Source organism: Microcebus murinus, chromosome 18 (assembly GCF_040939455.1).
Source record: "Microcebus murinus isolate Inina chromosome 18, M.murinus_Inina_mat1.0, whole genome shotgun sequence".
NCBI lineage: Eukaryota > Metazoa > Chordata > Mammalia > Primates > Cheirogaleidae > Microcebus > Microcebus murinus.
The window spans coordinates 32,304,916-32,328,772 of NC_134121.1; the positions used below are offsets into that span (position 1 = coordinate 32,304,916).

At 50.4% G+C, this 23,857-nt stretch overlaps 1 protein-coding gene across 1 annotated transcript in view; it reads left to right on the forward strand.

Annotated features, from left to right (window-relative positions):
• Positions 1-2,086: 2,086 nt before the first annotated feature.
• Positions 2,087-23,857, forward strand: part of CUEDC1 (CUE domain containing 1) — a 79,288-nt gene continuing 57,517 nt past the window's right edge. The window contains exon 1 of the mRNA XM_012762107.3: positions 2,087-2,198. The gene's annotated coding sequence lies outside the window, so the exon portion shown is untranslated. The remainder of the gene's footprint in view (positions 2,199-23,857) is intronic.

Sequence of the window (23,857 nt, forward strand, 5' to 3'; positions counted from 1 at the left end):
CAGGCAGAACTGGAGGAATGAGGGAGAGAGAGAGGGAGAAGGAAGAATGGATGGGACCTGAGAACCAGTAGCATTCAGGGAAGGGCACGGGGTCAAGGAGACTGAGCGGCAGTGGGGGAGGTGAGGACTTAGGGAGGGAACTGCTCTGCATTTGCTTTTCACCTCCTTGAATTTGGGGTGTCTGAGGGAGCCCCTCTGTAGGCAGCTGGTGTGAAGGGCTGGATTGCAGGAAGGAGATCTGGCCAGGACCCCCTGGGAGCTTACCGCAGTGGTGGGAGTGAGTGAGGGCACCTGGGGGGTGTGACAGGCAGGGAAGCAGTCTGAGAAAAAGCTCCAGGAAGGCAGACCCAAAAGGAGGACTGTGTTAGTAAGGCCCAAGAAGAATGTGCTTCAAGGACTGGTTTTATTAATGACTATAATACAAATCTCCAAGTTTTGTTAGATAACATTTTCCTGGTCCTCAAATGCCAAGCTGACAGGGATGAACCGCAGAGGGATCTTGCGAGTAAGCAGAAAAGTGGCGGAGAAACTGCACTGTGGGTAAGTATAAGATAACACACTTGATAACATAATCCAGTACTGCCTGGAGGATAAATCCTGAGTGCTCAGTTACAGTTCAGGAAAGGAGCCAGGAGTCAGCGAGCTGCATGGGTTGGTTCCTCTAGATTAAGAATCTTTAACCTGGGCTCTAAGGACCATCTTCTGGGGTTTCAAGCCCCCTCCACCTCCCATCAAATGCACAGAAGCATGGGGAGAGGGGAGAAGGAGAGAGATCCCAGGAGGGGCCCCAGTCCTGGAGCTCAGCTCCACATGCTACCCTAATGCGAGGCCTCCCCCAGGTGGGTGTGGTTCTGAGGTTTCTCTCCCTCCCAGGTTCCTAAGCTCACCGGGACATGCAAATGATGGAAACACGCTGGTGTCTGGGGCACTCTGGTTTGCGGTTTTTACCATCAGATGTCTCTGTGGCTGAGCATGTTGGTCTGTCTCAGCAAGGCTAGCGGGTTGCAAGTGCTCAGAGGAGGGGAGAGGGGGCTCTTCCTGGGGGTCTGGGTCCAGGCGAGCAAGTGGGTCTCTAACGCAGGTTTTTGCAGGAGGAGGGTGCAGATGCTTTGCAAGTTGTTTGGCAGCAAAGCTGGGATTACATCTGGCCTTCACCCTGCTCAGGTGCTCGAGTAGCTCCTCTTCGAAGCAGGGTGCTTGGTGGTCACTGTCTGATTCACCCTAGCTAGCCCTAAATTGGAGTTCAAAACCGAACCACGTGGAAAAAGAATAGCCAAAGTCCATTTCCTATTTATTAAACAAGTTTTTCTATGGAACATCTTCCCAGGGCTCAGAAGCCCCTGAAGCGACTGGCGCTGTTGGGGAGGGTGGGAAAAGAGTCCACGGGGAGATGGCAGGTGGTACCTACTGGTGTGAATGAATAATAGCTTCGATTTCCTGACCCTTCCCCACAGTCTCGTCTGATCTCAGCATTTGATTTTGTTTCTTTTACTGACCCCTAAATCCCAGGTAGCCGCCCCTCCCCCACACTTCCGTGTCCCAAGGCCCAGATGTGCGTCCACATTCTTCTGCACTCTCTCCCTGGGTTCCTGGCATACATCTGCAGCCCGTCCAGCCCCGCTGCTCTTAGGCTCCCCTTCGACCTCGGAGGTCTGGGGTCTCCCCGGCCCACCCTCCCCTGGCGCTGCTCCCCAGTCGGGAGAGGCAGGACGCCCCGCACCCCGCTCTGCCTGGCAGACCTCCTGCCCGCAAGCCAGGGAGGCACTGCGGCTGCCGCGGGGGTGACACGGAGGGGATTTTCCCAGTCTTCACCCGGTGCTCCCCTCTCCGCCCCGCGCCACCGCGTTGGCTTCCGGACCCCCATTCCTGCTTCCCTCTTCCCTGGAAAGGGGTCGGACACCCGGAGAGGGTCTGGGGGCGCCGCAGCCTGGCCCCCGCCCCGCCCGCAGCCCCGCTCCTCCCCGCACGGCCCCACTAGTGGCCCCGCCGGCAGCCGCGCAGGGACAGCTGCATTTCTCGCCGCCCGCCGCTAGGAAGCTTGCCTCGCCTCGCATTCTCCGCCTCCCGCGCCCAGCCGCGCCGCCGCGCCGCCGAGCCGGGCCCGCCGCCGCCGCCGCCGCGGGATCGCGCCCCTCCCCCGCCCGGCCCGGCCCGGCCCCAGCGGCCCGCGGGGAGCGGACGCGCGTGGCGGCTGCTCGGTAAGACCTCCTGCGCGCCCCCGGCTGCGCCCGGCCCCGCCGCGAACCCCGCCAGCGCCCCGCGCGCAATCTCGGCCGCGGCTCCGGCCCCGGCCCCGGCCCGGCGGCCCCACCTTCTCGGGACCGCTCGCCCAGGCGCCGCCGGGAGGGCCGGGCCGTCGCGAGTTTGATTCCCGGTGCTGTCGCCGCGGCTCCCTGGGAGCCCGCGCCGCCCCAGCCGCGTGCGGCAGGTCCCGGCCCGCCCTTCCTTCCCGAGCCTCCACCTCATCCCAGGCCGTGGGCGCGGGGGGCGTGCGGGCATCTGGGGCTGGGAGCGGGGCGCGCGGTGGCGGGGTGGGCGCGGGCCGGCGCCGCGGGGAGGGAAGCGAGGCCTCCCGGAGTCGGCGCCGCCTGAGTCCCCTCTCCCGCCGCTCCCCCTTTTGTGTGGGCGCCCCTCCCGGTTTTGCCCGGGCCTGGGGGCGCTGGCTGGGCGGGACTGCAGGCGGGGGCGCCTGCTGGGAGCAGAGCTCCTTTCAGGGGGAGGGGAGCTTCGCTTCCTGCCCCCGCCGATGTCACAGGTCGGCTCAGCCTTTTCTGGTCCCACCTCGTCCCCTGGGAGCTGCATCTCCGGGCGGCTCGGCCAGGGAAAGTTGGGAACGCACTGTCTCCGCCCCTGCTCCCCCGCCCTGTGCGCTCCTGGGCCCCCGGCTCTAAGCTCCAGGGGGCTGGCATTTGTGGTTATGCATTCTGCCCTTGTCATTTTCTGGGTCATATGGCTGCCTGACACCTGGGTAGCACTGGCTTACCCATTTCTTTTTCCTGTAAAAAAAGTTTTAGCTCCAAGAAATATATACTGAAATTAAATTCCTGGTGGGGGGGGAATTTAACGGGAGGAAGGTTTTAGATTTTCCTTTTTTTGGTGCAAGTGGAGGGGGAGGGGACTCGCTGAGAGTTTAGAAGCGAGATGTCCTGGAGGTGATACAGGGTGCAAGAAGACCATTTCGCTCCCCACCTGATCCTGCAGCAGCAGCATCATGAGCCTGGGGAATGAACCTTCCCCGGGGTTACCTTGCAGCACCCTGAGCCACCTGGCCTAGAAGAAAGAACTCAGGAAGATGTTCTGGGCCTTCCCACCCCTTTTCTTCACCCTGGCAGGAGGTGAGGTGAAGGAGGTGAGGAAGTCCTCTCCCGTGAGGTTTGCTCTGTGGATCAAGTGTGAAGCGGGGCCCTCTCTGTTGTTGAGGGTTGGTGCTGTTGGGACCTTGATCTGAGCGGTGGGTGGCATCTCTGGGATGGAGAGGAACTGCTGGGAGAAGCGTGGCTCAGGCCCCCAGGCAGCTGGAGGATGTGTGCAGGAGGGTTGAGTTAGAAACTCCCCTGTCCACTTTCTGAAGCCGGGAAGATCAGATCAGCAGACAAGGGAACAGGCTGGTGCCGCAGACCTGGACACAACCTTGAATAGCAGAGAGCCCCTGGACAGCTAGGGTGGCCCAGGGATGTTGCTATGACTAGGGTGGGACTTGGGGCCAGAGGTTGGGGTCATGGGCCCCTTTGAGAATCTGGAAAAAAGTCCTAACTTCCCTCCACCCAAAATGCACATGTGCAGGGACACACTTATCTTCAATATCAGAGGGTTAATATACCCCCTTGGAACTAGGACTCTCTTTAAGACCCCAGCTCTAGTGTGTGGTCTAGCCTGGACCATTCAGAACAGTTCCCTCCTTTGTGGCTGGTGGGCCAATAATCCCGGGTGCAAAGAGCAGACCTCTTGTAAGGTCTTTCTCATGACCTTCCTGTGCAACTTTGGGCTCGTGGCCACGGAGACCTGGAAACCCTGGAGCAGATCCCGGTTGCCCACAGCTGGCTGGAGAATGTAGGCAGATGAGGCAGCCCTTCTCCAGGGCTGATGTTGCTGTCTTTGTGGGGGGAAGGCCTTGGGCCCTGGGCTGGGGCCCACTGGGCTGTTGAATTAGAGGTAAATAAGGGCATTGGGTGGGTTGGACATTCTGGTGTTGTAGCTGGGTGCAGGAGCCAGGCGCTTTAAGAGCCCTAGTTCATTCTTGGGGAGATGGGTTAAGGTGCTTTAGTGGAGAGTGTTAAGTGTGAAAGAAAGATTCCTCTTGAGGAGGCCTGGGGCAGAATTGTCCAAAGCCAGAATCTGGATATTGCAGGCTCCTTAGATCCCTCTGGACTTCAGAAGGCAAGTGGGGGCCAGAGGGCTGGCCATCCCCATGCCCAATGCAGTCTGGAGAAGGCCTGGCCTGCCTTTTCTTTCTTACTCATAGTTTACTGGGCCTGGCTGCTGCGCAGTGTTTATGGTGTCTTTACTTCCCAGGGATCTGGAAGAGCCTTTAGGAGGACTTGCCATTTGTGACTTCTCTGCCTTTGTATTGAGAAACCCTCCTTAGGCTCAAGTTCCCCCCAGACAACTATAGCTCATTGGAATTTTTCTTTGTTTAACTATCAAGCACAGTGTTTGGTATATAGCACCTCTCACACCTGTTTCTTCCTTCAGAGTTTCCTACATTTGCTCTGCTCTGGCAAAGAACAACAGAGGCAAGAATATTCTAGAGTCTTGGGCACAGGAAGCTGGATGTCTGTTTTGCTGGTTCCTACACTTACAGGAACTAAGAGCCATAAAGGGCCTTGGAGACCCTAAAGGGCTGTGGTCCAGCAGTCCCTGACTTGGGACTTGGAAGTTGTCTTGGTGGCATGCAAAGGTCCTATGGCAGTGACTGAGGATTCACTTTCCCTAGTGGCTGGGACTTGTCTGTCTGCTGTGGCCCTGGCTGCCACAGTTTGGTAGGTTCAGAATGTTAGTTGTGTTAGCTCACTCAATGCTTCTCTGATCCCCTCTGCGTCTGGCCTCCCAGTAAGTACTTCTGATGTGTCAGAGCAAGATAAGGGACTCCTAAAGATATAGCTAAAATTCTTATCTTTAAAGCAGGTCATAAATGCTAAATGTGGTAACAGTACATGTAAACATAAACTCCCTTCTCATAAAATGTGACCAGTCCATTTCTATTATGGTGGCATCAAGGGTCTTTGAGGAATTCTTGGTGGGACGAAAAAAAAAACCTCCACTGGTCTAACCTGCACCCTCAGGAAGCAATCCAGCCATTCCGTGCCCATTTTCCATCTTGGCTTGGGGGCATGGGGTGAGGCTCTTGAATTGTGAGCAGAGGGGACTACACAGTGGGGTTGGGGTGGCTGAAACGTCAGGGCTGACAGCTAAGCACAGTTGGGGGCAGTATGACTCAGCATTTGTAGCCCTACTGTGGAAACAACTCTTCTCTGTTTTCTTTGGAGAACTTGCTCTGCGAGCTGGGGGCAGGGGTGTGGGGCATAATCAGCGAAGGGGTTGGATGGCTTTTCATGTTGGTACTAACACTGGTCCAGAGGAGGGGACACAGGCGCACTGGAGGAAGGGAGCCTGGTGAGGGGATGGGGCAGGCCCTATGGGGTCAAGAGCGGAATCTTCTGGGCTGTTGGGGCTCCTGTGAAGACACAGGCTTGGGAAATAATGATAAAAAGCACTTACTTGTGGGCAGAACACTTGCTATATGGGTCAGACCCTGTTCCAAGTGCTTCACATGGATTAGTTTGTTTCATCTTCATAAGACCCTAGGAGATGCTATATCCATTTCTCAGATGAAGAAAAAGAGACATATAATAAGAGACATCAAGAGTTCAAATAACTTGCCCAAGATCACATAAGTGGCAGAGCCAGGATTTGAATTCAGGAAACCTGGCTGCAGGTTCGCACCTGCATAGATATTCTCAGAGAGACCCCTGATGAGCTTGGGGCCGGGCGTCTGTGGGATGGGGACAGGCCGGCAGGTTTGTGCTCCATTGGAAGGGCTGCCAGTGCAGTGTCCAGGCACCATTGGAACATGCCGGGAGAGTTCAGCTTAATGCAGTCTGCTGAGAACCCCTGGCCAAGTGCCAGACACTCTGCCGGGGTCTGCTCCCGAGCGCAAAGGTCACCGAGGCGTGGCCCCTGCCCGCAAGATGCCTGCAGTCTAGTAAGGGAGACAACCGTGTTAGCCTAGAATTCCAGCTGCCAAGGCACGTGCTGCGACAGGACAAAGCACTGAAGACGAGGTGCTTTGCCAGCCAGAAGGGGAGTCGGGGCAGGGAAGGTTTCCTGGAGGAGGGCGCGCTTAAGCCGAGTGAAGATCAAGGTGGCTGCTGTCTCCTGGGCTTTTTAAAATTTTATTGATGCATAATATTTTATATATTTATAGGGTACATGTGAGTGTTTTTTACATGCATAGAATGTGTAATGATCAAGTAGGGTATTTGGGGTATCCCATCACCTTGAGTATTTATCATTTCAATGTGTTGGGAACTTTTCAAGTCCTCTCTTTTAGCTACTTTGAAATACACAATACATTGTTTCCAACTCTAGTCACCCTAGTCTGCTATGGAACCTTGGAACTTATTTCTTCTATCTAACTATAATTTGTGCTCATTCACCAACCTCTCCTCAGTTCCCCCTTCCCACCCTCAGGCCCTTCCCAGCCTTTGGTATCCATCATTCTATTCTCTGTCTTCATGAGGTCAAGTTTTTAGGCTCCCACATATGAGTGAGAACTTGCAGTATTTGTCTTTCTGTGCCTAGGTTATTTCACTTAACATAATGACTGCCGGTTCTATCCATGTTGCTGCAAATGATATGATTTTATTATTTTTTATGGCCAAATAGTATTCCATTGTGTGTATAGACCGCATTGTCTTTATCAATTTGTCTGTTGTTGGACACTTAGGAGGTTGATTCCATATCTTTACTATTGGGACTAGTGCTGCAGTCAACAAGCGAGTGTGGAGGACCCTTTGGTAGACTGATATCTTTTCCTTTGGATAGATACCCAGTAGTGGGATTGCTGGATTGCATCATTGTGTACACCAACAGCATGTAAGAGTTCCCTTTTCTCCATATTCCCACCAGCATTTGTTATTTTTTTGTCTTTTCCGTAATGGCCATTCTATCTAAGATAGAACAATATTTCATTGTAGTTTTGATTTTGAATTTTCTGATTAGTGATGTTGAGCATTTTTCATATACCTGTTGGTCATTTGTATGTCTTCTTTTGAGAATTGGCTTTTCATGTCCTTTGCCCACTTTTTAATGGGATTATTTGGGGTTTTTTTTTTTGTTGTTGTTGTTGTTTTTGAGTTGCTTGAATTCCTTATATTCTAGATATTAGTCCCCTGTTGGTTGAATAGTTTGCAAATATTTTCTCCTATTTGATAGGTTGTTTCTTCACTCTGTTGATTATTTCCTTTGCCATGCAGAAGTTTTTTAGTTTAATATAATCCAATTTGTCTATTTTTGTTTTGGTTGCCTGTGCTTTCGAGGTTTTTTTTGAGACAGAGTCTCACTGTGTTGCCTGGGCTAGAGTGCCGTGGCACCTCACAGCAACCTCAAACTCCTGGGCTCAGATGATCCTCCTGCTTCAGCCTCCCGAGTAGCTGGGACTACAGGCATGTGCCACCATGCCCAACTAATTTTTTTCTATATCATTTTAGTTGGCCAATTAATTCCTTTCTATTTTTAGTAGAGACGGGGTCTTGCTCTTGTTCAGGCTGGTCTCTAACTGCTGAGCTTAAGCAGTCCTCCCGCCTCTGCCTCCCAGAGTGCTAGGATTATAGGCATGAGCTACTGTGCCCTGCTCCTTTTGGGGTCTTTACCATGAAATTTTTGCCTAGATCAATGTTCTGAATTGTTTCCCCTGTTTTCTTCTAGTAGTTTCAGGTCTTGAGTTGATTTTTGTATATGGTGAGAGATAGGGGTCCAGTTTCATTCTTCTGTGTGTGGATATCCAATTCTCCCAGCACCATTTATTGAAGAGAATGTCCTTTTCCCAGTGTCTGTTCTTGGCGCCTTTGTCAAAAATCAGTTGGCTGTAAATATATATCAATAGATTTATTTCTGCATTTTGGATTCTGTTCCATTGGTCTTTGGGTCTATTTTCATACCAATACCATACTGTTTTGGTTACTGTAGTCTTGTAATATATTTTGAAGTCAGGTAGTGGGATGCTTCCAGCTTTATTCTTTTTGCTCAGGATTGCTTTGGCTATCCTGGCTCTTTTTTGGTTCCATATGAATTTTAGGACTGTTTTTTCTATTTCTGTGAAAAAATGACATTGGTAGTTTGATAGGAATTGCATTCAATCTATATATTGCTTTGAGCAGTCTCTTGGGCTTTTGATATGGCCATGGGAAAGAAAACATTGCTCTCCCACTTTGTGAACTCTGAGCACAGCCAGGTGGCTGGTGTGTGGGTGTCACAGTCAGGTTTTCTGGATCCTGCAGCACCCTTGCCAGGGTGAGGCAGGAACTGGGCAGTGTGGTTGGCTTTGTGGTTTTTAATAGCGGAGAAACACTGTCTCCTCCTGTAATGCCTCCAGTGAACAAGCTAAAGCAAAAATAAAAGTCTCATAAGAGTTACTGCTCAAAACACAGTGATTCACTCGTCTCTCTGGACTTAGAACCAGAGGCAAATGAATTTAAACTGCAGAGAAAGGACTCAAGTTAGGTGCAAGGAAGACGTTCCAGATAGGATATGAGATGTAAAAAAGGTGACTCATAGGAGCAGAAGGTAATGGCCTTCCCTGAAGGTCTTTAGAAATGGGGACAAATTTCATTTGTCTTTGTGGTTTAAGAGGTTTCATCTGGAAACAGGAAGACGAAGTAGTGTCCCCTAGAGATCCATGTCAGCTCCGTAATAGGAGGATAAAAGGAGCTGGGATTTTTGAGCTAGAAGATTGCTCGAATCTGGCCTAACTCCTTTTACTGTTGGAGTGATCAAAGAGGCCCAATAACATTGAGCAACTCATCCGCTAATTAGTGAGCCAAGGCACACACTGTGTCTTCCTAACAGCTGGGGCCCTTGCCCTGCACAGATCTCAGTCAGCAGGGGTGCTCACTGGGGGTGACCTGCAGCCCCGAAGGATGGATCCATGCCTTGTGAGAAGAGCTGCAGGAACCCTGAAAGTGATGGAATGTCTGGTTATTGGAACACAGAAAGCATCAGCCCCTGTCACAACTTTTTTCTGAGAGTGACAGTGCCAGAGCTAGCAGGTTATCTTGTTCATACTCCTGGCCCAGCACCTAGCAGAGTTTTGGGTGTACATATGAAGCCCTCAGTAAACTTTGTTGAATGAATGAGTAAATAACAGATAATCCCAAAGTGATTTCTCTTTGATCATGCACTTGTTGGGCCAGTGCTCTTACCCTTCCGATTCTGTTTTGCTTAAGCCCACAGTAGAATCATTTCATAATACCAGCTGGCCACAAAGAAAAGCACCCACATATGTGCAGGGGATGGGCAGGGGTAAGAGGAACAAAACACAGCCTAGAATTTTTCTCAAAATGTGTAATTCCTTGAAAGATCACCAAGGACTGACATTATGTTCATTTCTAATGGCTTTTTCTCTTTCTTTGTTTTGAGACAGTCTCACTCTGTTGTCCAGGTTAGAGTGCTATAGCATCAGCCTAGCTCACAGCAACCTCAAACTCCTGGGCTCAAGCAATCCTTCTGCCTCAGCCTCCTGAGTAGCTGGGACTGTAGGTACACACCACCATGCCTGGCTAATTTTTTTTTCTATATATTTTTAGTTGTCCAGTTAATTTCTTTCTATTTTTTTTAGTAGAGACGGGGTCTTGCTCTTGCTCAAGCTGGTCTCGAACTCCTGAGCTCAAACGATCCACCCACCTCGGCCTCCCAGAGTGCTAGCTAGGATTACAGGCATGAGCCACTGTGCTCGGCCTTTTTTTCTTTTTTGTTGTTTCAAGCACAAAGTGAAACCTTCATTTTTCAAATCTAGGAAAAACCTGTTGTATAACAATCTCAACTGCATTCAGCAAGATGGCTGCAGAGATCTCCCAAGAGAACACGGCTTGCTCTCGGAAGAGAATCTGATTAAGAACGAACCAAACAAATATGAATGGATGCTGGACAACGAGTTTCAAATTGTGGGTGGTGAACTGTCGCTCTTGAGGTGAATTTAAATTGACTTGTGCAAATTAGAGAGAAGTAGCAGCAGAAAACACTATGGCATGAACTCTTGCTTCCTCCTCTGACCTCGTGTTTCCCTTTTCATTAAGAAAGCATTTGGTTCTGCGGGGGCATCTGCAAAGCTTTGTTTTTTCCCCGTGACCAGCAGCTGGATTTGGAGCTGTGTTGAGGGAAGAGGCTCTGTGGTCATGTAGGGTGATCAGGCCAGGAAATGATTTCACTTAGTTCAGGTCTGAGATTAGTTTCTGTTTCAGGCAGTACCAGGAGCCCAGAGAGAGTGGGCTAGTGAGCGTGAGGGCAGGGGTGGGCTGGGAGAGTTTCACTACTGGCTTTGTCGCTGGCTACAAGGTGAGCAGACGGAACTCCCATGTTTAGCAGGGAGAGGAAGAAGATGAATCAGAGATGGAGTTGGGGAAGGAAGGTGGCTAAACTGAGTGTTTGTGTGTCTGGAGACTGGGCTGGGTGATGGTGGGGAGGAGGAAGCCGATGGAGATATCAGATGTGCATAGGACAAAATCCCCGCCCAATTACAGAACCACTGAGCCTCGGGCTAGGAGGTGACGAAGGGTGGGTCTTAAAACACAGATGACTGGGGCCAGGTGCAGTGGCTTATGCCTGTAATCCCAGCACTTTGGCAAACTGAGGTGGGAGGATCACTTGAGGCCAAGAGTTCGAGACCAGTGTGGTCAACATAGTGAGACCCTGCCTCTAAAACTGAAAAATTAGCCAGGTATGGTGGCACGCGCCTGTAGTCCCAGCTACTTGTGAGGCTGAGGCAGGAGGATCGCTTAAGCCTAGGAATTTGAGGTTGCTGTGAGCTGTGATGACACCACTGCACTCCAGGCTGGGTGACAGAGTGAGACCTTGTCTCAAACAAACAAACAAAAAACTCCACAAAAAATATTGATTACCTGGGCAAGGTGGACTGTCCATGAGCAGCTATCCACCTGACAAGAAAGCGAAGTATAAGTATGCACAAGGTCAACATATATATTGTGCTGATGTCCTTAATACTAGCCCCTGTTGCCCAGGCTGGAGTGCAGCGATGCTATCATAGCTCAGTGTACCCTCAAACGATCCTCCTGCCTCAGCCTCCAGAGTAGCTGGGACCACAGGTGTGTGCCACCATCTCGTTTTTTTTTTTGTTTTTTTTTCTTTTGTTTCTTTTGCTGGTATCTTGATTTTGGACTTATTTATTTATTTATTTATTTTCTTTTTTGAGACAGAGTCTCACTTTGTTGCCCAGGCTACAGTGAGTGCCGTGGCCTCAGCCTAGTTCACAGTAACCTCAATCTCCTGGGCTCAAGCAATCCTACTGGTTCAGCCTCCCAAGTAGCTGGGGCTACAGGCATGTGCCACCATGCCTGGCTAATATTTTCTATGTATATTAGTTAGCCAATTAATTTCTTCCTATTTATAGTAGAGACAGGGTCTCGCTCTTGCTCAGGTTAGTTTCAAACTCCTGAACTCAAACGATCTACCCGCTTCGGCCTCCCAGAGAGCTAGGATTACAGGTGTGAGCCACCGCGCTTGGCCCATTTTTTTTTTTTTTTTAAGAGACAGAGTCTCACTCTTTTGCCCAGGCTGGTCTCGAACTCCTGGCCTGAAACAATCCTCTTGCCTCAGCCTCCCAAGTCGCTGGGAATACAGGTGTGAACCAATATGCCTAGCAGCATTTTCTTGCATTTGGCTTTCTTTTTTAAAAAAAGTCAAATTAAAGTCTGAGAACGGATAGTTGTGAACTTGCAGATTTTTGCATATTGGTGCATTCTCTAAGAACTTTAAGCTGTCATTTTTCCAGAGATGGTTTGGGGCCAGTCTGGTTGTTTCACAGGGCATCATTACCCTTAAAATCAGTGGTTTTCCTCCCTTGACTGGTTCTGGGTGAGGCATACACAGATGTTTCCTTCCATCTTAGCAGTACTAGAGCATCATTGCATTTTATTTTTTGAAGTCATAAATTTATTTTATTTCTAAAAGAATCACTGAATTTTACAGCCAGAAAGGATTTTGAAGATCACTCAGTCTGCTCCTAGAGGAATTTGTGGTCCTGGGTCGTTAAACACCTTGAAAAGACTGATGGTGTGTGGTTAAGAACACCATGTCATCCTGCCTGTATTTGAATACAGCTTTTGCTAGTTACTGCTGTGTTCTTGGGGCAAGTTACTTAATCTCTGTGAGTCTTAGTTTCCTGATGTATACAGTGGGAGCAATAATATTAGCAACCAAATGGTTGCTAATAAGGACCAAATACTTATTAAACTCCTAGCACAATGTTTAGCATATTGTGAGTCCTCAATAAATGTTAGCTGCTGGTGCTGTTGTTGTTATGATTATTATTTTCATCTCATGAACTCACACAGCTACTTAGGTAGAAGAGCCAGGGCTACAATGCTAAATTCTTTTTATTCTTAGTTCTTTTCAGCATGGCTATGAGATGCTTTCATCACAGTCTTGAAGTAAGAGAAAGTGTGCAGAAGTCTTCTAACCAATGTTCCTAACAGAGCTAGAAGAAATGGGCTTAACCCATTTATTAGCTGTAGTTAGACTTTGGGCATGGAGGCACATGTTTACCAAATGATTTGTTTCCACAAATATCATTTACGAGTGTTTAGAGGCTTCCTAAATGCCAGATCGGTTGCTTCTGCTGGAAAGATTGGGGTGTTTTTAGATGTTTTTGTTGAGGAGTTCTTCTCAAATCGGAAGCATCCATTTCAATGAGTTGTGGTGGCAAAGCAGGCTTTTGGGTGTAATGGCAATATTTCTGTAGCCTGGCTGCTATTTGTCAAGGGTGAAGACAGTGCAGATGTTTTAAAAATATATATATGGGCTTGGCAGAAGTCCACATGTCTTAGGCCAGGCCTATACAAATACGCTCCCGGATGATTTGCACTGACCCTTGTAAATCGATGATAGCCTAGGAGCCTCCCACGGGAGACTTTTTTGTATGAACCATTGCCGAGGCCACTGTGATCCTTGAGTGGTCCTTGGCGGCACCCTCTCCCTAAGGTGGCTTCGGTGTGTTTTCTTAGAATATTATAATGAATAGAAATTAAGTTTTCTTGGCAAATCCTGCAACCCTCCCTTGCAACACTGCCACTCTCTAGAGGTTATAGCATTGGAATCTATTTTTGAGGCTCATGCATGGGACGTCTCAAATTTCCATGACGGAAGCAAGGGAGCGTGTCAAAGTGTGAAATCCGTGAGTGTGCAAATTAGAGTCTATGACTGGAGTTCCAATCTCAGCTCTGCCACGTGGGCTGTGTCATTCTGAGCAAGTCACTTCACCTCTTAATTTGTACTTTTCTTGAGGCTAGTCTATTATTATACCCCACAGCAAACAAATGGCTGTTGAACACATTTGTTACATAGAGCCTGATGATGATAATCCCTATCGGTTAAGATTGTGGTGATGGTCTGATAAAAATAGCTAACATTTATTGCATGCTTGCTGCATGCCAGTAAGCTTTCTGAGCAGTTGAGGAGTACTCATTTATTTAAGCAACCCTATATGAGACAGCGTTCTCAGCACTCTATGCAGGAAGAGACTGAGGCGCAGAGAGGTGCCTTACACAAGGCACGTGAACCTTGGCGGTCACACCGCCTGTTAATTGAGGAGGTGGGATCTGAGCTCAGGCCAGGCAGCTGAGGCTTTGGATGTGTTTACATGAGTGAGAGTGCTTTGTGAATCCTAGTGTTGGGATTCTTATCCTTTGACTGTTACTCTTCTTATTTGACAAGCTGAGGGAGGGATAAAGTGAGCCTGGAGGTAGATTAAGTGTACGGGCACAGAGCTGGAAAGAATGAGGAGACCGAGCATATGAGAGCTTTTTTTGGAGTTATAGGGAAGCAGCTGTTTCTAAGTTTGGGACTGAGCTGAGGAGATCCGGCAGGGACAGAGAAGGACGTTTTCTGGGTGGATTTTTACTATCTGTTGCACGTCTGTGGATTTAAGAGCTACGTGTCTCTTTCCCCTCCTAGCACGTTTTATTCGGAAATCCTTAAACCCCAACCCAGCCCTCCACTGTGGCAGCCTTGGAGACTTAGAAAACTGCCAGAGAGTGAATTTTTGAGACATAAAAGGGGAGCTGAAGGGTGGGATTTTCAGTGGAATTTCTGCCTTGTGCTGGCATTTCTATTAAGTGCGTAGGGAGGATGAGCCACGGACTGGCTTATGTTCAAAAGAATAAGGGGTGGGATTTGGGTGACTTCCCTTTTTCTCGTGAGTTGATTAATAAGAGAATGAATCATCCTATTAGCTTTCATCCTGGAAAAGAAGAAAGAAAGGACAAAGTGAGTGAGTGAGATGACATTTGACTGAAGCCAGAAGCCCTCTGTGTCAGCCTCCAAGGCCAGGCACCAGGCCGACACCCAGGGCCTTGGTGGTTCGTGTCAAGGGTGGGGGCCCTTCAGGGGTTTGGGGGAGGGCTCCCAGCTTCCTGTCACTGCCACCCTCAGCCCTCTCAACCTGGTGAGGCTCTGGGGCCTAAGGCCTTGAAGGGAAGTGAATAGGGGATATAAGTGTCATTAAATATAGACCACTGGTGAAATTCACTTATAGCAGTGATCATATTTTGAAGACATTAACATATAAATTCATTATATAAAACGAGGTAATTCAAAAGTAGCTTTTGACCTTCGAGGATGTGAATGGCCATTCACACCCCACAAAGGTGACAGGAGTCCTCTCTGTGCTAATGGCTCCTCTCCTGGGACATCTTTGGGGAACTCCTGTTCTCTTTGAGGACTCCAGCTTTGAGTCTTCCAGGTGTGGCACTCCCAGCCCAGCCAGCTCTGCCTACCAGCCACCTGGCCCTTCTCGAAGTTTGCCTGGGTGCTGGGCAGCATATCTCTTTCTGAAACACTCTTTGTGACTTTCTGTGGATCAGTGACCTTCATTTGGATTCTGAGCTGAGGCTGGGGTCCCCTGGGGAAAGTGAAGGCTGCCAAGGAAGTGGGGTGCTCCATGAGACCTCCCTTGGACCAGGCCCGCTCCCCAAGCTCAGTTCAGGAACATTAGTAGGGTGGTCATATTTTCAGACTCTGGCTTCTTGGCACACATTTCCCAAAGCACTTGCTTTTCTGGACAATGTCCCTCTGTCCCCATTTGCCTTGTGTTCCTTCCTGGCCCCAGCCACCAGCGGCTACTGTTGTAAGAGGACTTATTCTGTGTCAAGCATTCTACTTATGTAATTTAATTTAGACCTTATAGCAACCCTATAAGCCAGAGATTATTGTCTTTTGGATGTGGGAACTGAGGCTAAGGGTTAAGTAACTTATCCAAGTAACACACCCACTTACTGGGTGGAGTGTTTATTTGGTTTTTGTTTTAATCTTTTATTGCGAACAATTTCAAACATCTACAAAAGTAGAGAGACCAGTAAATTCCCATGTACCCATCGCCAAGCTCCTTCACTCTTACGCAGAAGCCCTGGCTCCAGTGCTTCTGTGGCATACAGCACACACCTTTGGGTGAATTAGAAGAAAGTACCCTTCCTCTAGGGCATACAGCTTGATAAGCAGAGCATAGGCTGGATTCCAGCCCCATTTGCCCCTTTGGATGGGCACTTTGTGCAGTGAACAGCCTACGTAACTGTCTATGGCAACCCTGCCTGCCTAACTTATCATCTAGCTTTTGGCGTAAAGAAAGGAGACTGTAGCCAGATACCAGTTCCTGACAGAGTGATGATTTCTCTGCTCAGTTCTCAGCTATGTGGGGTGGGGAGAGAAAAACCCAGTCGTTGGGGACTTTTCCAGTTAAAATTGAGCAGGGAGATGATTCCCAGAGGAGATAGTTCTGCTGCAGAGGATGGTGAGGAAGATGAGCTGTCTCTTTTGCTGCTCCTATTTTCTACCAGCCACCTGCTGTCTTGATGACTCCTCCGCCTTGATGCCTTCTCCCTTCTGTTCTGTGCCCAGGGCACGGGAAGCGCTTGTCTGCAGCCATGAGCTTGGCAGGAGTGGGGCTGGTAAAGCCCAGGGTGTGAAAGCCTAGTGTGAACTCACTCTTGGCTGCCACCCTCCTGGAGTCGCTGGGACAAGCTGTCTTTGCCTCTTGGAGGCTTAGCTTTTCTTGGGGCTCAGGTTAGCCAGGGACTGTGTGGGAGATCTGCTTTTGCACCTGGAGAACCGTTCCTTTTGGTCCTAAATGGGGCCTGCGGTTACCAGGAGATGGGGTGCTTCTTAGGGATAGCTATTGGGTTGGTTGGCTGGTTGGTTAACTACTGTGCCCTTTGCCATACCTGTTACAGCATCTGGCATTGGTAGTCCAGAAATACCTATTAAACAGATGATTGTTAAACAAATGAGTATAGCATCCTGCAGACTGAGAAATATGCTGAAGGGCCTGGGTTGAATAATTTTTGTGCTTTAGTCAGGACAGGCTAGCTAGACTATGCTGCAGGAATATTCAAACCCTGTTATCCCAGTGGCTTGACACAATTGAGGTTTATGTTTTGCTCATGGAAAGTTTGGTGTGGGTTAGACAGTCCTCCACTGTCTGTAGCCACACCGTCTGCAGTATGGGGACTTCCAGGTTACCACGGGAGGGGAGGAGAGAGACAGAGGCAGCACCCTGGCTCTAACCGTCTCAGCAGGGAACCAGCCCATCTCTCAGTTCAGACCCTACTGATTGCAAGCAACAGAAACCAGCTTGAGCTATCGGAAGCCACTGGGGAATTGAAGAATCAAGCGCAGGAAGTGCAGCTGGCCTCCCTAGTGCCTGGAACTGATTCAGCTGCTCTCAGGGCTTCTGCTTGGTGCACCTGCAGGATGCTGCTGCCAGATGTCAGGGCCCCTCAGCTCCCAAATAGACCCGTGCTCTTTCCAGTAACATCATAGACTGAGTGGCGTCTGAACCTTGATTTGAAGTCTTGGGGGGGAGGGAATCTGATTGGCTCCTTTGGGTCAGCTGTCTATCATTGTCCAATCAAGAGGGGCGGGAGGATGAGGCCTTGTATAGTACCACCGCGGTGTTGGGGGCCTCCCCTGTGAGATGTGAGGTGGGCAGACACCTTGAAAAGGTGTCTGTGCTTACCTGGTTCAAAGGTTGTTGAGTTCATTGCAAGAAGGTTTTTTTGAGAACTGCAGGGTGTTGCATGAATGTGAGCTGGTATGGTGGTGTGGGATCTTGTTAGGAATCTTGGAGATCGCACTACCCTAAAGGGGTATGGGAGGGATTATAAAGCGAGAGAGAATTAAAAAGTCTTGGTGGAGGCGGCCGAGCTGTTTGTTGGAAGGTCATGGAGCAGGGTGGGAAGGAGTGGTCAGCGCCAGCACACGGCACTGCCGGGGGTGAAGCTAGGTGTATAGATTGTTAGGCGGTAACATTGTAAAACACTAAACGTGTATCTCTCACCTGCTGCATAAATACAGATGCTTCTGTAGTTTGAAGGATGTTAGCCTGGATATAGCACTTTGGTTCTTGTCCCCAGACTGCCCCCAACTGGCTGTGTGCCAGTAAGCAAGTCACCGTACCCCCCTGGGGCTTGTCAGTTCTGGTGCTCAAATATTCTCTGTGTGCAGCTGTATTTGTATAACTGAGGAGGGGAGGCAAGGCGTGGAGTCTGGAATTAGACAGCTGGCTTTGAATCCTTGTCCTTCGCTTACTAGCTATGTGACCTGGGCGAGTTCTTAACCTCCCTGAGTCTCGGTTTCCTCATCTGTGCAATGAGGGTATTCATAGTACCCACTGTATGTGGTTATGTGAGGAGTCCACGAAATGAGTGCCAAAGCCAGGCCAGTCCCAGGGCCCTGTGCCCAGGTGCAGTGACGCCGGGTGCCCAGGCCTGTGAGAGTTGGAATGAACACGGAGGGCTGGGTGGGGGTGCGTGAGGTGGGGGTGCAGGGAGAAGCCCCGAGAAAGGAGGGGAAGCCACAGGGGCCGTGAGGAGGCACAGGGAGCCTGCTGACAGAGGGGGGTCTAGCCTCCCCCAGGCTGAGGCTCAGGTCTTCCTATTAATCCAGTTCCCCCAGCCAACGCTGTGGAGACAAGCCGGGGAGCCAGCGCTGCTGCCTCTCCTCCCACCCCTTATCTGCGTCCCAGCCACGGTGTGCTGGGGCCTCTGACCCCGCAGAATCCTAGACGTTTAGCACCTCCTTCCCTTCCCTCCTGGGCAGGGGCTCGAGAGGCACTGAAACCAGGCCTGGCGTTGGGATCAGAGTGCCTCCCGTTGTGAAACTGTGGCTCCTGGAGAGTTAAAAAATAAATGAAGAGGCCCTTCTGACCACAGACAATTTGAGGGCTGAATTATTTAGAGCCTCTGCTCCCTCTGGCTTCTCCTGGGGAAAGGGCCAGAGGAGGAATGTGGGCCAGGGAGGGCTGACGTCCCCTGGCCCGGCTTGTACTCAGGAGCCCCTGGGACCCCACACTGCCGGCCTTGTCCTCGTCCTCGGTGGCTGCCTTTATCCTTGGGCCGCGAGGTCCCCCTGGTTTCCTGCAGCCCGGGGCCTGCCAGGCTCAGGTCGAAAGGAGAGGCCCTCCCTTTCCTCCCTGGGAGGCTGAGGTCTCGCCTCCGCCTGATGCTGCTTGGCTCCAGGACACAGCGATAATGAATTACATAAATAAGTCATTCCCATTAGCAGCTGGCCCGGCAGGCAGGGCAGCGCCCGGGCAGGCGGGCGTGGGCCTGGCCAGCGTCTCCTGCCTGAGCAAGGCTGGTCAAGTCGCCTGGTCTTTCTCTCAGGAGCTCCGGAGAGAGCCTTAATCTTCTTTCAGGCCCTCCTGGATTAAGTTTTCAGCCTGAGGGACTTGAAAATCAGCTTGCAGCAGCTGTGAGGCCTAGGAGAGGGGTGCCAGTGAGGTCCCTAGGAGGGCTTGGGGTGGGGCGTCCTGGCAGCACCACCGAGCCTGCCCCAGGCCTGCCCACCAAGGTGGGCCGTGGCCATGGCAACCCCTGGCTGCAGCCTCGTAAACACAGGCTTTCAAAGGGGGCCTTGTTCCCTGTGGGAGCCTTTCAGTTCCAGCCCACTGGGGCTTTTCAAACCTCAGGGGAAAGGGAGGGCAGTGGGGATGGGGTGGGCCTGTCTGTGAGGAAGTGTCACTCCTGGTTCCCCCTTCGCCCTGGCCCCAGGCATATTTCCTGGAGGCCCCAGTTTCCAAAGCTCCTGCTTCTGGAGAAAGAAAAGAATAGTAAGCACCAGGAATGTGTGCAGTCACTAGGCAACAGGGTGTGTGCGTGTGTGTGTGTGTGTGTGTGTGTGTGTGTGTGTGTAATTGAGGGAGGGAAGTTTAGAAAAAAAAATCCCTGTCACGCTGGCCACCTTGGAATGGAAGGCCCTGGGTGACGTCAGCAAGCTAGCCCCGGCCACCTGATGCAGATCTTCAGGGATTGCTCATGCTGTTGGCATTGAATATCAAATGAGTAACATCTCACGGAAAACACTACACTGTTCATTACATGTAAGGTCACCACATTGGTAATTTGTATTCTTACGTATTAGCCAGTGAATTATAGGGAGAAAGTTGATCTCAGGTGCTTGAATAGCCTTTGCCATCTTTGGGGGAGCTTGGTCCCTGGATTCCTTCCCATCTTGTCTTTAAGCTAACCCAAGTATTAATGTAAAGCTCTGGAAGGATGGCATGTCTGCTGTCTCAGGTGTTCTCTGGGTGTCTGTTAATGAATGAGCGGATGATGCATGCACTTCCACTTCCTCGGGAAGGTAGGGGTTGATGTCCAAATGTCCTTTCTGACACTGCATTCCTCTGCAGGCCTGAGGGTGGGAGGAGCAGCCTCAGGTGTGGGGAGGAGAGGAGCGGGAGGCAGACGCCACTGCATCTGCTAATGCTGGGCTGGCCTCTCCTAGGGATCCTTGAGGGAGGTGTAGGGAGAGGTCCCAGCACAGGAGCCAGGCTCAGAAAGGAGCTGACCGGGGCCTGCGTCCATCTGTTTCCAAGTCACCGTCAGCCTGAGGAAAGCAGCGTCAGATCTGGTAGCCTGGAGTCTACTGCTGCTGGCCTCTGGGCTGGTGCCCTCCGTTCTGGTCAGGAGCAGGGTGGGCTCAGTATGCATGAGTATACTTAGGCTGGCAGCCACTCAGTAAGCCTCCCCCCAACCCTACCCCCCAGGGGACAGCAGCAGGAAGGATCTCCTTCTCAGATCAGACCCTGTGACCAAAATCGGGCAGCTGGATTCTCCGGGATTCCCATCTCTCTGTCATCTCCTCCCTTTGTAAATTCTTCCTTGTCCTAGGCTGTTGAATTTGGGTGAGGTGGTGCTACTGAAAGTGGCACCTTCATCTGAAGGTGGGATGGAGGGGGTTGGTGAACTTCTCCAGCTTTTTTGATTAGCATAAAATAAGAGGCACTGCATGGAGCTTTGTGGGAAAAGAAGATACGGTTTTTGCCTCTGGAGGGATTTGGTCTAATGGAGGAACCAACATTAGAAGAACATCAGGGCATATGAAGTGACAGCCAGTCTTGCTTACCTGTAGAATCTTAGACTGTCAGGGAGGTCTAAAATGTTCAGAGAATCCCTCCATCCAGTGCTTCTCCACCTGACTGCTCATTAGCATATCTGATGCTGCTAGTGTGGGGTGGGGCCCTGGCATGGTCTCCAGGTGTTTCCGATGTGCAGCCAGGGTTGAGAACTGCCCTTCTAGTGCAGTGGTTCACAAATGGGGACGATTCTGTGGGTGGATGCCAGGGAGGCTGCTAAATATCCTACAATATACAGGACAGGCCCCCACCACAGAGAACTGTCTGGCCCAAATGTCAGTAGTGCTCAGGGTTGAGAAGCCATGCTCCAGCGCCGGGATCAGACCTTCTGGAGATTTGTTTTAAGTGGAATTCTGAGAAAAGGAAGGATGTGCTTGGGTGAGAGGAGCTGGGTGGGGGCATCGTGTGGGAAAATAGCACATGGCAGGGTTTGGTGGTAGGAGAATGTGATTTGGTTTTTGCAAAGGAGAAAGAAGCTTGTGGTTTCATGGAACTCATGTGAGATCCAGAGGAATTTTTCAGCCTGATGCTCCCTGGGCTCAGGCTTGTGTCTTACTGAGCTACCTTTGGTTGGGACAGCAAGCTCCTCTGTGTTTGCTTTGGTGTCACTGACCCTCAGGCCTTTCTTGGCCCTGCGTGAGTCAAAGGAAGGAGCCCCTGTCAGGCACCATGAACTTCAAATACCCAGTCCCACCCTCAGGCCAACTTTCCCCAAGTCCATGCATATGTGAAAGCTACTGGCCAGGGATCCCTTTCCCCCCTGCTCTAGGAACAGCCATGTCCTTTGACTTAGTTAACGGCTTCTTGACCCCTTCTCTTATTTATTCCCCACTTTTTTAGGGGAGGGTGAGGAGAAGGCCCACATCTGCCGAGCCTGTGCTGTGTGCCCGCTGCCTGACAGTGCCTGGCATGTGGCAGTTGCTCTATCAGTGTTTTTGAAAGAATGAGTGAATTCCCTGAATGAATGGGAGATCTGGGGCTTTCACTGTGAATGCCCCTTATAACAAGCCTGTCAGTCCTTGTGCCTTAAATGGAATTAGGGGACACTGAGGTTGGTAATAAGAAGGGAGGTTTATACTCTCAAGAATTTCCAGGGAGTAGAACAGGTAAGAGGAGGGTTACTCGAGGGCAGTGGGGACCATTCTTCTTTGGCGTTGGGCTGCCTATGGCTCTTTCTGGCTGCAGGATTGACCATGGAGGGGTCATTCCTGCCCTCCTGGGTTGGCCACAGCACACCACTTCCTCTGAGGCTTCCAGCTCTTAATTAGATTCCTTAGCTCTCACAATAGATGTGAATATCCTTTTTTTTAAAGAGGTACAAAGTGCTTGCCAAATGCAAGTGTCTAGTTATTCTCCCAGGGCATCACTGTCCCAGCTTCAGTCTGGCATGAGCAGCACCGAGGAAGTGAGCACAGTTTTCTCAAAAATGCCTCCTCCTCTTGGGTATGGTTGTGGGTAATTTTCCTCTGAATGTTTGCAAATGCTTCTGAGCCGCTTTTCTCTGCCTTCTGTCGAGTCCCTGGGACAGAAAGGGCTGCTGTCTCTGCCACTCAGGGAAAAAAAGGGCCCCTGGGTGTTCCAGGTTCAGCCTGGCATGGGGGAAGGTGTTCTGTAGGGGCTGCCTAGGAGCCCAGCCCAGTCCCAAGGCCTTCTGCCCTCCTCACAGCCCGTCCTGCCTGGTGGGCCTGTGGCTGGTCCCCTGCTGGGCTCTGATTCACTTTGTCAGATGGAGCTCCCAGCGAGCGCCAGCCTTGTCTGCCCTGGTGCATTTGTGCAATCAGAGCCTTCCTGCTCCAAGACGGGTCCCCGGACCAGCAGCGCCAGCATCACCCAGTTAGAAAGGGAGCGTCACAGGCCCCTCTTTGGGCTTCCCGAGTCAGTCTGCATTTTAACAAGATCCCCGGCTGGTTGGTTTGTGTGCACATCAAAGTCTGAGAAACACTGTGCTAGAAGACTTTGGATGCTATGGGGCAGCTGGACAGCTGCTGGAGACCTCGTTTGAGCGTCTTAAATGCCCGGCCTTTGCAGTGCTTTAAAACAGTGCTTCTCAAACGATCTGAGGTGAAGGGCAACTTGTTTTTCTTCATTTGTTTAGGGACCAGTGAGCATGACCTGTCTGTGCAAGTCTGAGAACATCCGAACTGGGCTCTACCCTGTTTGTTCAAAGAGGCAAGTTCACAGATCACATGCTTGGATGTTGTGCTAGTGCCAAATTACTAGAAACGTTAAATCCTTTCTTGCTTTCTTTTTCTGTACTTATCTTGTCAAGGACCCACAAGTAACAGGTGATCCGTGGACATACTTTTAGTGGCCCCGATCTAGAGCCATGTCTTTAGGGTCAGATAGATTCAGGTTTGAATCCTGGCGGTGTCAGTTACTTGCTGTATGTTCTTGGGCAGCTGTTTAACCTCTCTGAGCCTTAATTTTGCCATCTCTAAATTGGAGATAATAATGCTTCTGCCTCTTAGAGTTCGGGTGAGGGCGAAATGAGATAAATGTGGGTGAAGCACAGAGCCCAGCACACAGAATTTGGGCATGATAATACTGGGTGTCAAATGTTGGCAGCCACATCACTGTTATTGTTTGCTGTTTTGGAGCATCTGGAAGCGAAGACAATGGCCTCTGTTAAGGGACAGCCTTGTTTTTAGACAGACCATGGCCTTTAAAACTGTAGCAAATTAGTTTGGAATGGAAACTTTCTTCCCCCGGCTAATTTCTGATAATTTGGAGTTGCTGCTAATGGATTTTTCTCAATGTGGATCCAAGCAAAACCCAGGATCAGAATTGGGACAGTGTTGGAACTTGTTTCTAAGTGATGGAAAGAGGTAATAAACACTGTGTAGGAAATCCTTTAATCCCACAAGACCTGTTAACCCTTTCCCTCCCATCCCCCAGTGTATATCTTGGCTACTGTCTCCCAAGCAAGCTGGGTGCATTTTCAGTGCCAGGTTCCCTTTAATTCTTAAACTGCCAGTATATCCTTCCTTTCTGGAGAAATTCAGGCTGCCCTCTTGGCTATTTCTTGAGAGCAAGGAGGTAAAGTGAGAAGCATAGGACTCAAGTCAGAAGATCTATGTTCTAGAGTCAATGTAAGGAGGCATTACCCTTTTTTATGGTCCAGGGCGCCTTTGATCATCTAAAGAGAACTTTGACATCCCTCTCCACCCTGCAAAGTGCATGCACACATGAACACTAAATTGTGCATTTGATTTCTAGTGG